This window comes from Jaculus jaculus, chromosome 6, assembly GCF_020740685.1.
Source record: "Jaculus jaculus isolate mJacJac1 chromosome 6, mJacJac1.mat.Y.cur, whole genome shotgun sequence".
NCBI classification, from domain to species: domain Eukaryota; kingdom Metazoa; phylum Chordata; class Mammalia; order Rodentia; family Dipodidae; genus Jaculus; species Jaculus jaculus.
Window position 1 is genome coordinate 95,635,523 of NC_059107.1, and position 9,601 is coordinate 95,645,123.

Genomic DNA, 9,601 nt, shown 5'->3' on the forward strand with positions numbered 1-9,601 from the left:
TGCAAAACTGTCCGTACTGGATTCTAATGCAGTAGCCGCTGGCCACATGAGCCTACTCTAATTAGTTTCAATTAAATGTAAAACTCAGAGCCTCAGTTGCACTAGCCTCATTTCAAATGCTCAGATGGGTTAAGTACGGTGGCACAGGCTGTAACTAGCACTTAGGAGGCTGAGACACAAGGATCAGGAGTTCAAGGCCAGCCTGAGCTACATGGTAATACCCTATTTCACAAGAAATAAAAGAAAGGGAAGGGGCAAGGAAGGAAGAAAGGGAGGGAAGGAAGACAGGTTTAAATGGCTAATGTCTATCTACCATATTAGAAAGCACAGGGGTAGATTGTTTTCATCATCTTAGAAAGCTCCAGTGGACAGCTGTGGTCTAGAACTTTTTCACAGTCCCAAACAACTTTTCCTAACACATTGTACATACTAAGGATCAACTGGCAATTCAGCAGTGATATCCATGATAAATTGGTTTGTTTGTTTTTGTTGTTGTTTTTTACGAGGTAGGGTCTCCCTCTAGCCCAGACTGAACTGGAATTCACTATGGAGTCTCAGGGTGGCCTCAAACTCATGGCGATCCTCCTACCTCTGCCTCCCGAGTGCTGGGATTAAAAGCGTGCAACCACCACACCCGGCAAGTTGGGTATTTAAATAATATTGACTGATGCAAACCAGTGAGGCTTGCAAGGCCTAGCTCTGTTGCTCAGGAGACTCCCTGCTCTTTCTCTAGTTGCTCTCTCCTTCTGTCATCTTGCTTCCTTCTCCATGACTAAAGCTCCCTCTAACACCATAACTGCAGAGGGTTGACCCGTGGCCCCTCACCGGCTCTCCTCGCCCTCTAGCAGCTTGCGGTAGGTGACGATCTCCATGTCGAGGGCCAGCTTGACGTTCATCAGCTCCTGGTAGTTGCGCAGCAGCTGGACCAGGTCATCTGTAGCCTGCTGCAAGGCAGCCTGCAAGCCTTGGAGCTTGGCACTGGCATCCTTGAGGGCCATTTCCCCTCGCTGCTCAGCTTCTGCGATGGATGTCTGCAGGTTGGCATTCTGGAGACAGGACAGGTAAAAGATCCATTACCAAAGTGACAAGAATACACATTTGATTGTTCCTGGGAGGAAAGCGCTTCCTCTAACACCCCTCTTTTCTGATACTTAAAAAAACTCAAAGGAAGCTGGAGAGATGGCTTAGCAATCAAGGCACTTGTCTGCAAAGCTACAGGACCCAGGTTCCATTCTCCAGGACCCATGTAAGCCAGATGCACAAGGTGGCGCATGCATCTGGAGTTAGTTTGCAGTGGCTGAAGGCCATGGCGTGCCCATTCTCTCTATATATACCCCTCTCTCTTTCTCTCTCTCTCTCTCATCAGAGAGAGAAAGAAAGAGAGAGAAAGATGGAAAAGAAGGAAAGAAATTTTAAAATCTAAGAGGAACAAGCTCACAAATCAAGCCAGTGTTACAATTGGCTAACTCATCCTTGGTCCACTGAAATCAACTCATGACTCATTGAGTAAAGTTAATTAAAAAAAAAAAAACTGATGTGCTTTCCTAGGCTGGCAAAGGTATCATTGTCTGATTACACTCTGATCTCTTTTGAAATACTATTAAAAACTCCCTTCCCTCATACAAAGCTGTCACCAGAGAGGCTTGAACAGTGCAAATACACAGCCCCACAGTGAGCAGATCTGCTCAGTTGAAGATTTAAGGCCAAAATTATAGTTGTCATATTTGCCAGGCAGGCCAGAATGAGTAATCATTTCTCACCTTCCAAACTCCCAGACACATTGCTGGCATGGCTCTGCATCTGGGAAAGCTCCTATATATAGGGAACATGGGTGGCCACTGATCTCACAGGATGTTGGGACTCCTCTACTGGCAGAGATGGACCAAGGATGGGGCAGTGAGAATAACAAGCCCACATTTCAGGCCTGGCTACCACCTAAAGAAAGCCAGACAAGACAAAAGAAAAATGCAATCTGTAAAGAGTAATCAGCTCCCTCAACTGATGAGTCAATAATGAAGATGTGGTGCATTTATACTATGCAATCTACTCAGCAATAAATAAAAATGAAATTATAAAAATTGCAGGGAAATAGATGGATCTGGAAAGGATTACACTTAGTGAGGTAACCCAGGCCCAGAAATCCTAACATCACATGTTCTCTCTCATATGTGGATCCTAGCTACAAATGTTTGAATATGTGTGTGAGTTGAAATAAAACTAAGTAGCAGAGGCCAATAAGCTAGAAAGGAAATATAAAGGGAATAGAAAGGGATGGATGGGGAACTTAATAGGATGGTATTGTATATATGTAAGTACAAGAGTAGATTAATGGGGGATGGAAAAGCCTGAGTGAAATGAGGGGAAGAGATTGAGTAAAGGAACGGTGAGGGGAGGGCTAATCAAAATCTAAGAGGATGTGAATGAGTCATATGGAAACCTACTTTTTGGAACAATGGCATACCTAGAAGCCACAGATTATTACCAGAAGTTTTTCAGTGCCAGGGATAGGATACCTTCCAGTGAGTTGTTGACCAGGGAGGTAGGTCCCTGATACACCCTAAAACATTACAGACCATTGCCTAGGCTCTTGGTTTCCTACCAGAAATAGATGGTAAGACCCTATTACTGAAGACTCCACATACTTGGGCTGCAAGGTCACTGAGAAATCCTGCTGGAGCTGAGCTGAAAACCTCCTCCATGTAAACCAGCTGACAGAAAGCTGGCAAAAGCTATGGTGCATGCAGCTCAATGGGAGAGAGAGAAATCACAAGTGAAGATACTCAACAGTGGACACTTCAAACCTTAAATATGTCCAACCAAGCCAAATGACTCAACAGGTACAATAATGGCATGTCAGTAATGGGGGAAATCAACTGCTCTCTAATTGGACTGGAGGCCCACTCTATGAAGGGAATATATGCCTGATACTGAAAACCTACAACAGGGGAAGTCATGAGCCCTAGGGGTGTAACTCCTGCTGGTGTCTGGCTAAATATACATACTATGTTCACCAAACTGCCCATTAAGCACGTCTCTTAATGTTCATACCCATATATATATATATATTTATATATTTTGGTTTTGTTTTTGTTTTTTCAAGGTAGGTTTCATTCTAGCCTAGTCTGACCTGGAATTCACTATGTAGTCCCAGGGTGGCCTCGAACTCATGGTGGTCCTCCTAACTCTGCCTCCCAAGTGCTGGGATTAAAGCTGTGCACCACCACATCCGGCAATACTCATATATTAATGCTACTCTCACTTTTGGTTAGAGAAGCTTCTCTTTTCAGATGGCAGTGACCTTGGAATGACTAAGAAGGCACCATAGTGCTGAGAAGTGACAGAAGAGTGCTCAGCATTGAAACATCTCTATCACACCTTCCAAGGCTCAGGGTCCATTGTGGAAGAGGTGGCAAAAAGAATATAAGAGCCAAAGGAAGGGTAGGACTCCTTACATCGTGCTCCTCCAGACACAAAATGACCTGGATATACATGACTTCACAGTGCCTGGCACTACCTACACAAGACCATCATAATAGGAGGAAAAGATGATGACATCAAAATTTTAAAAATAGATCTGGAGGGCTTAGTGGTTAAGGCATTTGCCTGCAAAGCCAAAGGACCCAGGTGCGATTCCCCAGGACTCACGTTAACCAGATGCACAAGGGGGCACACATGTCTGGAGTTCATTTTCAGTGGCTGGAGACCCTGGCGCGCCCATTCTCTGTCTCTCTCCCTCTCCCTCTTTCTCTGTCAAATAAATAAATAAATAAATAAATAATAATAATAATAATAATAATAATAATAATAATAATAAAAGAAATACTGATTGGGGGAAAAGGGTATGATGGAGAGTATAGTTACAAAGGGGAAGGGGGGTAATTACCATGATTTACTGTCTATAATTATGGAAGTTGTCAATTAAAAAAATCAGCTTGTGAGCCTGAACGTCTCAGCTAGTGAGAGTGTGAGTCTCCATGGAACACGGGAGGGAGGGATAGTATGAGGCAGCTGCCTGTGATTCTGCAGTGTAGAGCTGAGAAAAAAGAGGAGCCTTGCCCTGCAAGCTAGACAGCATTGTGTGTGGGTAGTGCAGAGCCCTGTGAGTGTCCCGCCACTTGACCGTCCCCCTGAAGTTGTGCTTGGAAAGTTGCCCTTGGTAGTATCAATCAAGGAATCACCGTGTCGTAGTGTCCTCAAGAAGTTCACTTCATCCGTCAGTCTGTCCACTTTAGCCTGCAGCTCCACCTTACTCAGGTAAGCCACATCCACACCCTGAAAGACAGGTCCGAAACCAGACCATGACCCCTTCTCCTCTGCCAGCCGTGGCTATTTCTGAGCCCTCCAGCACCTTTGCCTCTTCTCTTTGACCCTCCCTCTCCTCCAGCCCTTCCAAGAGTCACATCTCACCTTCCCTGTTAGAGGGAACAAAAACAAAGTGGGTTTTCTTTCTTTCTAGGGCTTTGACCAATCAAACCTAATGCTATGACAAAATACAAATTATCCCAGCCACACACCAAGAAAACTGTTCAGCTTTGGGGAGAAAAGCCACATTTACCTAAAATGATTGTGACTCTGGCTGTATAGCAACAAAGCCACACTCTCCTGCATGGAAATGAGTGTTTCCATCACTTCATCTTTATGACCACTGGCTTCAAGGAGCTGCAGTCGCTGTGTTAGTAAATAACCCCCCAGGGTCCATGGGAGGCTAAAAATCCTGATTAATGCTATCCATAAAACGCGCATTATTAGTTCGCATTACTAAGGAACTCAGTAGTCACAGTGGGGCTTAAAAATGTCCTCCACTGGCAATATGCTCAAAACAACAGATTCCTCCATCAAACACCTCCCAAACTCTAGAGGAAGATGGAAGGCCCATCCCAGCAGAGTGGGTGAGTCTGCTCTCAGAAGGAGTCAAAGGGAGCCTGAGTCTGCTCAGTCCCCCTCACTACCTTCTTCAGCCCTACAAACTCATTCTCAGCTGCAGTGCACCTGTTGACCTCTTCATCGTACCTGGAACAGGGAGAGCCACACGTTGAGACAGTGACATTTCAGCAATGAAGGAGATGCAGGCCTCAACCTGTTGAATCTCCTCACATGGACAGAGGACCTGCTTCATGGGTATGAGACCCAGGCAATCAGACAGGGTCCATACCAGGTTTTCACCGTGGGTTTAATGCATTATGATTTTGCATTGAGCCCTGAAAATCGTGAACCTGGTACTGCCTGGAGACCTTGTCAGAGCTCAGACACAGCCTCACCCACCCTCCAGTCGGTTCTATGTGTACAGTTGGTGCGGTCAGGGAACCCAACTCTGATGGACTTCACAAAGCACAGCTGTTCTAAGAGGACCCAAAGAGGAGTTAGCTCCCACTTGGTATTTCAGTCCACTTTGTGTTTCTGTTTCCCTGAATTCCAGTGAGCTTGCAGAGGAATTGTAAATAAGAATCAATTCATGTCTTCTGGCTACATTAGGGCTGGGGATTTTTTTTTTTTTCTATAAGAAACTAAAATCTCCAACCATAGTTTGCAGGAACCATTCTAGCAGCAAAGAGGTTTCTGGACCATGTGAATCTGAATTGGCCTGAATTTCCACCGTGCAGCCTGGAGCCTGCCACCAAGCACATAGCCACCAGCCTGGACAATGATGGTGGAAGGGGGACTCTCGGAAACAGGTGTCTCCATCTCTGAGGGTCCTGGCCTCTAGTGATATCTGGAGCTTCCCTCCCACCTTATGAGATCCTACTAGCCTCTCACAGACCTTAAGACACCAATTTGGAACCTGCAGGGAGACGCTGGTGAAGTTGTAGATACAAGGGACTGGACAGGACACATTGACAGAGTACTTTGCAAAGTGCAACCCTGGACCTCCACTAAGAACCCCGGAGAGTAGGGAGCACTCAGAGCCCATCCCTGTCCTACAGCTACTGATTCAGAATAGTAAGGACTGGAAAACAGGAATATGCCTTTTTTACCAAGCTTCCTGGATAATTTCCATGTCCAGTAATGGGAGGTTTCCCCACCCTCATGGCGGTCACTTTTAGAAGCCTCTCTTGTCCATCTGAGTACAAGGACTGCTGGAGACTGAAAATAACATAATGATCAGCCACCCAGGAGGAGGAGACCCCATCCTGTCATCCCCCTTCTGCTTGCTCATGTTTCATTCAATAAATCCCTCGGAAAATGCTCACGGAAGAAGCTTTTGAAATCTAAAACTAGGGCCATGCCTTCCCACTAATGCCCAGAGAGGGTAACACCTCCATTGGCCCCTTACTTCTTTGTTTTTGTTGTTTGTTTGTTTTTCTTTTTGTTTTTTGAGGTAAGGTCTCACTTCTGTCCAGGCTGACCTGGAATTCACTATGTAGTCTCAGGGCGGCCTTGAACTCACAGTGATCCTCCTACCTCTGCCTCCCAAGTGCTGGGATTAAAAGTGTGTGCCACCACGCCCGGCTCCCTTATTCTTTTTGCAGTCTTCCACCAGCTCCTGCATGTTCTTCAGCTGTCTCTCCAGGCTCCCCCTGTCCTCTTGTGCAGGAAGCTGATATAGGATTCAAAGAAAGGCTCCAGGTTCTGGGGCCCTGAGCGGGAGCCAGTGGTCTGCTGCAGCAGCAGCTCCTACTTGGTCTCCAGAACCTTGTTCCGCTGTTCCAGGAAGCGCTCCTGTGGCAGGGGAGGAAGCAGAAGAGCTCTGAGTTGATCAGTTGGGACTCCCATACTGAAGGATGGAGAGGTGGAAAACAGACCCACTTTAATCTCTGTGTTTCAGGATTTTCCAGCATGAGGATAAAAAGAGAGCTAGAATGTGTTGAGTGCTTGCTTTATCTGCACGTTTTTTAAATATTTTATTTATTCATTTGCAAGCCGAGAGAGAGAGCACAAAAGCAAAGGGGTGCACCAGGATCTCCAGCCACTGCAAACGAACTCCAGACACGTGTGCCCCCTTGTGCATCTGGCTTACGTGGATCCTAGGGAATAGAACCCGGATCATTAGGCTTTATAGGAAAGTGCTTTAACAGCCATCTCTCCAGCCCTCTCTCTGTATATTCACATGCTCTGTCTCACATAATCCTCACAACCACTTGGACAGGAGGTGCTATTACCCCCACTTCGTATAGAAAGGAAGAGCAGCTTGAAGTGAGATTCGACACTGAGCAACAGAACGAAGAGCTAAACTCAGATGACCCTGGGTCTACTGGGATCCTTCAAAACCAAGCAGAAGTTCGGCATGAATAAAGTTATTTTAATTGTACTTTAGATATAAGCCTCTCCCATCTTCATAAAGGTAGTGAAAATAATCAATGAAGTCTAACTTTTTTATTCTTTTTATTTATTTATTTATTTGAGAGTGACAGACAGAGAGAAAGACAGATAGAGGGAGAGAGAGAGAATGGGCGCGCCAGGGCTTCCAGCCTCTGCAAACGAACTCCAGACGCGTGCACCCCCTTGTGCATCTGGCTAACGTGGGACCTGGGGAACCGAGCCTCAAACCGGGGTCCTTAGGCTTCACAGGCAAGCGCTTAACCACTAAGCCATCTCTCCAGCCCAAAGTCTAACTTTTGCTTAGACGTTTTGTATGGGAAGACTGTCATTCAGTTATTCATCTTGCAGCTCACTTAGGTTCCCTTCAGTCCTTGGCTCATCCCCCTGCCCCATCACCCTATGTCTCAGCTTGCTGCTTCTGCTCCAACATAGACAGTTCAATTTACCATGGAGGAGATAAGGCAGCTGTTGGGGGATTATCACAGAGGGCAGCCCTAAGGTTTCCGCTCATGCAGGATTGCCAAGCAGCTAGCTAGGAGTATCAAGCATCTTTTTGTCAAAAGGGAAGTGAGCATTACTGGTTTTGTGGCTAAGGCCTCCTTCTTTAGCACAAACAGCAACACTTGGGTCTTCACCCCAATGGTCTTCATCTCATCCCTAGAGAAATTAAGATGACTAGGAATCTTGCCCTCATTCCATAGCTGGACAAAAGTTCTACTGAGCAAAGAGGTCCTGGAGAGAACAAGGATGAACCATGCAAAGAGCCAGACACCCTGCTAAGCTCCTGGAAGCCCAAGCCCCCACCACAACCCTGGGCTTAGCCCTCACCTTGTCGAGGAAGGAGGTGAACTTGTTGGGAGTCTTGATCTGCTCGCGCTCCTGGGCCTTCACCTGCCCGATCTGGGGTCAATCTCCACATGGAGTGGCTGTAGGAGGCTCTGGGTGATGGTTACTTCCTGGATTCCCCCAGGGCAGCCACCATGACCAAAGCCACCAGACCCTCCAAAGCCACCAGCTCCCCCAAAGCTACCCCCCATTCCTCTGCCATCCCCAAAGCTACCTCCATAGCCACCACCAAAGCCACTGCCACAGACATCACCATGCCCTCCACTAAAGCCACCGGCATGAGAGCCACCAGCTGCCACACTCATGAAGATGCTTATTTTGCCACCCAGGCAGTAGAGGCTGTGACTGCCAAAGCCACCTGCTCCACTCCGGAACCCACAGGCCCCTCCGCTGGCTGCCCCGCATCGAGCCACGCAGCTCCTCTGGCTGCCGGACACCACAGCAGAGTGGCCGGAGAATTCTTGCAGGCTTGTCTGTTCTGGCAAGAGAGCATGGAGGCAAACCAGTGATCTCTCAGCAGAGCACTGAAGAGAGGATGGGGACCACAGAGTAGCCTGGCCTTTATATTCCGGGCTGCTTGGCTTGGCAGAAGGAGAGTCAAGCAATTAGCTGAGAGTCATCTTGGGTTTGGTGTGCCTCACAGGCAAGAAGTTAACTTCTTGGTTCCCAGCACACCTCAAAGATAATCCTCTGGAGCAAAATGGCTTTGCTTTCTGAGCTTAATCACCCAAACTTGCCTCAGTTGACAGAAGACCCAGCTTTCCTTCCTGCCTTCGTGTGCATTTCTCATCAGTCTTAGGGAGTACAAACAGACCCCCATGTTGCAGGATGAACTGGCTCTAGTCCCCAGGAGGTTCAGAGACGCTGAGCTCCATGACACAGGTGGCAAGGACCCACCGTCGTCTGTGGTTGGGCCAAGCTCCTCCCTGTGGTGTCAGAGTACTCGGGGGTCTACCAGTAACCAGATTGCTTACCCATGGCCAAATGGTGTCTTCTCGTGGCATGTCACCTGTGCCCTGCTCTCAGCAGGCTCCTGGAGTGGAACTGAGGGAAGGAGCTCATTGATGCCACGGGATCCATTCTGGCCCCACTTCAGACAAAGGCTTCCACCTGCCTAAGCAGGTCTGGAGGGTGAAGTGAGAAATGCTGCTCATGGAAAAGAAACTAAAACCAGGCATGTCTGGTCCTTTGGCAATGGAAGCCCATGTTACTGAGCAAGCAAGTATGAGACTGGGCAGAGGAGAGTCTAAAACCAGACACTGGAGCCACCATCTTAGACCAACAGCAGGTGGTTCCTGAAGCCAGAAGCAGAAAAAGATAGAATGTAGAGACCCTCCAGCTGGCTGGTAGAGTCAGATCAGGGGACCCTGCCCCCCACTCAACCTCAGATGAGAATATGTGTCACATCTTGGCCCCAACTCAGGTCCAGAGTTCAGGATCTCCCTCCTGGCAGAACAGGTACACAGATGAGTGATGATTCTAGCTTCCAGGAACACTG

At 47.5% G+C, this 9,601-nt stretch overlaps 1 pseudogene; it reads right to left on the reverse strand.

Annotated features, from left to right (window-relative positions):
- Window positions 1-749: 749 nt before the first annotated feature.
- Window positions 750-9,081, reverse strand: LOC123461537 (annotated as a pseudogene).
- Between the last annotated feature and the right edge of the window lie 520 nt (window positions 9,082-9,601).